The sequence below is a fragment of the Haliaeetus leucocephalus genome, unplaced genomic scaffold (assembly GCF_000737465.1).
Source record: "Haliaeetus leucocephalus isolate CR32 unplaced genomic scaffold, Haliaeetus_leucocephalus-4.0 Scaffold228, whole genome shotgun sequence".
Classification (NCBI taxonomy): domain Eukaryota; kingdom Metazoa; phylum Chordata; class Aves; order Accipitriformes; family Accipitridae; genus Haliaeetus; species Haliaeetus leucocephalus.
In genome coordinates, this window is record NW_010972664.1 from 21,041,559 (window position 1) to 21,046,232 (window position 4,674).

Consider the following 4,674-nt stretch of genomic DNA (forward strand, 5'->3'; position numbering starts at 1 on the left):
CATGGTCTTAGGTGGATGTTTTTCTCAAGGCAGAATGGTTCAGAGCAGCCTCCCCTCCCTGCTTAAGGTGTGGTGGTGACAGCATGGGTTAGCTCTTGGCTTCCCATTTTTGTAGCAGGGAAGCAGAGCTGCTTGACCCAGAGACAACAGCATATGCGGTTTTTAAAAGCCCTGATGTATCCCACTCTCTAGTTCAGTGCCTAATGTGACAAACTGCTTGCAAGCACTTGCATTTCAAAGCCTAAAGCTCAGGAGGCTTGCTGGCATCTAACTATGCATTGTGGCTACTTTCTGCAAACGTAGCTGGTGGCTGGATGTCTGCTCTGGCCTGCTTTAAGAGGCTGTGACTTGCTTGCCGGGTTCAGAATGAGAACAGGCTTCCACTGAATGGCACTTGGATCCAAGCAGCCTTGTTATCAAAATTCTGACTGATTTTCCTGCTTGCTTTGCCAAGCAAGGGATAGTGTTTCCTAGTGTCCTCTGTGCATGCACATGCTTGTTCCAGCATGGCACTTGTCCCCGTCCTGGTAGTGGCTCGTTCCTGCAGTGGAGTGAGGGCAGAGGCTGATCATGGGTACAGGATCTTAAATATTCTACTTCTGAGGAAGGCATTGCTGTTGTCTGGGTGTCAAGTTGGCTCTGTGGGCTGAAGTGGGTTATGCTGCCTCCCTCTGAATATCTAGCAGTTTTCCATCTGTTTTGATTTACTGTTTAATGCTTGTATGGTTCACTTCTGCGAACTCGGTGGGAGAGCTGGCTTTTTGCATGTGGACGGTCACCACGAAGTCCTAACTTCGTGCTTCTGGTGCTGTTGTGCTAAAGCCAGCTGGAGATGCCTTGGTCCTATTCCTGAACTGCTGGTCTGTATCTACCTCTGCAAAGGATTGCTTTAAAACCACAGCACTGAAACAATCTGTGGTTAAAACCCCATGTTGTTGTGCCTCCTTCCTTCCTTTTTTTTTTCTTTTGGTGGTGTTTTAAAGCCAGGTTACTTCTCTCATGTACTGAACAATATAAGCTCAAATAGTGAAGAGAGCACTAGGGAGAGAACAAATGAGAGACTGAGGTTGGCAACTGTTTTAACTTGTCTTGGACACTCTAATGTGGAACCCCCAGTTGGAGATCATTAAAAAAAAAAATAAAGTCTTCCAATTGTTGGAGTCTGCCCATGCTGACAGCTGAATTGATGCAACTAGTCTTGAGGTGATCCTAGCTGGGAAGGGGAGATGAGTTGCACTAAGGGAGGAAGGCGGAGGTGGGATGAATTTTACTGAATCCGATGATGATGGAGTAGTGATGCAGAAATGATACTTGTTCCACCCCGGGTGTGACACTTGAACTTTTTGATTAGTGCCTGAGACTTCCTCAGAGTCCCGCTGCAATGAAGTTGCAAAATCAGTGTTGCTTGTATGATGCAGGCAAAAAAAAAAAAAAAAAAAGGAACCTGTTCTTCTTCCCCCTGGCATTTCAGCTTTAAACAGCCTTAGCAGTGGGCCTCTTGTTAAAATAAAAGGTGTAGGTGAGGAGGGATCTCTGAAGGTCCAGCTGTCTGCTCAAGGCGCAGCTACTTTCAAAGCATGGTCAGGTTGCTGATGGCCTTTGTTGAGCTGAAATCTGAATTGATAAGGGACTGAGGGCAAACAGGGCTCTGATGCTTGGGGAAGGGAGCAGCTAACCGGGGCCAGGGCCACGGTGAAGGCAACACAAGGTGTTTTCTATTGGCCCTAGATGTTGGGCAATATTTATAAGCGAAGCAATATGCGGTAGAGACAGCATTTACAGCAGCTTCCCCTTAGTGCAATGGGCTCTTGCCACATGGCTGAGCTCATCCTCCTGACTCTTTTTTCCACCCTCAGAGGGCAGGGTGTGCTTCTGGTGGTGACAGAGTCTCCTTTAACCTAAAGCGACAGGGAAGACTTTGCATGAGATGTCCATGAGTCACCCTCCTCCCGGCCAGAAGAGGGACCTGAAATAGCAACAGTCCCTGAGCAGACGGGTGCAGAAGGGCTCCCAGGGGACAAAGTTGACAGGACAGAGGGACAGAAGAGGTGTATGCCTGACCCCACGCATCTCCTTTGCTCAAGGTGGGGGCCCGAGGCAGAAGGGTGAGGGCAGGGCATGGGGCCAGCTGGGAATGGTGCCCACCAGGATTTGGGAGCCTCAGCAGACTGCTACAGAGCANTCACCTCACTTAATGCCAGGCTCTTGCTGAGGTGTTTTCTTTTTTTTTTCCCCCCAGTAATCCTTTGTTTTCATGAGACCCACCAATTAGCGAGATGAAAGGCACCAGTCCCTCCTGGGGACCTGCTCCCCAGCACCGTTCCTCAAGGGATAAAGCACTTTTCTGCCAGACCTGACGGCCTGCAAACATGAAGAGGGCAAAACACCCCCCTCCAACCTATTAGGCCTCTGAACCAGCCGATTAGCCAAAACACAAAGCAGATTAACCCCAATTAGGTGGAAATGTATAAACAAACATATTCAGTAAAGCCTTTTGGATAGGCTCCCCGGGAGCCTGGCTTTGAACACACCTCCCAGGGACCTTGAGAGCTCCCACTCACAGCTTCATCCTTCATCCTCCCAAACACCACCGATGCTGGGGGCCCCTTCCGTGCTCTCCCATAGCTCTCTGCTGCAGGCTTGCTCAGACCCCACCGGCACTTGCTTCAGAGGTTGCTGTGTTCCTCCTCTCCTTCTCCTCCCTCTCCTCCTTCTCCTCCCTCTCCTCCTTCTTCTCCCTCTTCCTCTCCTCCAGCCCTCCTCCTTCTCTCTTCCCCTTACTCCACATACCGTCCCAAGAGACTCTGGACCCCTGGACTTTGGTGACGAAGAGTAAGGCAGAGGGTCTGTATCTATGGAAAGTTTTACTTTCCGTAGGGAGGGATAGAAATTCCTCTCATTACATTCGTCTTTCCTCCCACGAGATCATTTGTCTCCCTGCTTCTTTCATCTGGCTTCCCGAACGTGGTAACATCTTCACTTGCGTGAACTTCTGAGCCCTCTGACTTTTCAGAAGGCTGGAAAGCAAATACGGCCAGTTTGCCCAGCACTGGTAACAGCAGCAATGGGATCTTGTATTTCTATGCTTCCTTTCACTTTAAAAGGCCCCAAATTTCCTGCACGGTACACCAAAAAAAAAAAATTCCCTCTGCCTCCAGGAGGTTTGTGCTGCTGCTGTCAGGCAAACAGCCAGTTCAAACAGCCCAGAGGGGAGATCTGATGGGGAGCGAGATACCGAAAAGCTTCTCCAGTGAAATGCCAACAGAACTTTCCTACTTTTTCCTACTGGAAAAAGCTGTGCTGCTTAAGGAGCACGGGACTCTGGTCCCCATGCCTGGGAAAGTTGGTGTCACCCCCCGCAGGGGCTTGCCCAGCCGGCACCCCCACGTCCAGTCTGCTTGCCAAACTGGATCCCCAATGTGTAGAAACAAGCCAGAAAGTGAGGGATGGTTTAAAAACCATCAGCTGTGAGGAATGGGAAACCTCTCCGTGGGCAGAGCAGCTCAGCTCCTCCCTGCGCTGCTGCAGAGAGGAGGTTGAACGGCCAGCAGAAAAAATTCACAGTAGTTTTTTTTAAATGGTAAAGGGAAGAAAAAAAAAAAAAGGATTCTCGACAGCACATCACATGCATGGACTGGGACCCACAGCTGACTGGAATCAGGGTTAAAAATAGACATCGGCACTAACGGGCTGAGAGCAGCCTTCGGTGAATGAGTCCCAAGGTGAATTATGAAATCTAACACGCATTCTCTCCCTAACAAGTGTGGTTTCTATTGAGGGTTATTTACCTTGGTCTTCATACCTGCCGGACATAGGATATTAGTCTCAGGTTTCACAACTAAACAGATCCGGGCCCGATGGGGAGATGGCCCAGAAGGCGATAGAAGCACCATTATGGAGGATGCAGCTCCACGCAACGTCTCAGCAACTGCACCAGCCAAAGGAGTTTCTGGTTGTGGACCCTTGCCCAGACGAACCGACCCAGCTAAGTCATGATGCTGCTTGGTGAATGTGGCTTTCATCTAACCTCCTGAAACCCTTCATTCGTACAAGACCTACCTGTCTATCCATGCGTGTATTTGACGATCTGTATTAAGTGGTGAGGATCTGATAGCTTATATCCAACTGGTGCCCGCCTGCATTACCCATCCCTATAAATCTGGTCTGCTGAGGCTTGGTAACAGGGCTGCATTTCTGTCGAATGAGCCAGAGCATCGCATGGTGCTCATGATGGCTTCATCCCACGTGTGGGAGGATGGGCAGCACCTGAGCCAGAAAAAAAAAAAAAACAGAGCAGCACAGGCATGAAGCCTGGCTGTGCAAGAATTATTGTCTCAAAAGTTCACAAAAGATTCTGAACCGACAAGTTTATACTCATCTGCCCTGTGCATGGCACAGCTGGGCTGTGTTTGATCTGATGTCAGGAGCCCTTCAGTCAGGTTTACCACATCGTCAAGCAACAACCTGAAATGGCTGGGAAGAGTCTCCCCGCACCTCGGTGCTGCCCCAGCACCTAAAGCTGGGCCCACGGGCAGAGGAGAGGAGGAAGAGGCTTAGCAGGCAGTTGGATTTTTTCTTTTCCCCAGTTTGGCTATTTTCCCCTGTTGTTTTCAATTGTAACTACAGCTAATCATCCAGGCACTTTTTTCCTGTTCCTTCTTTTTTTTTCCTTTG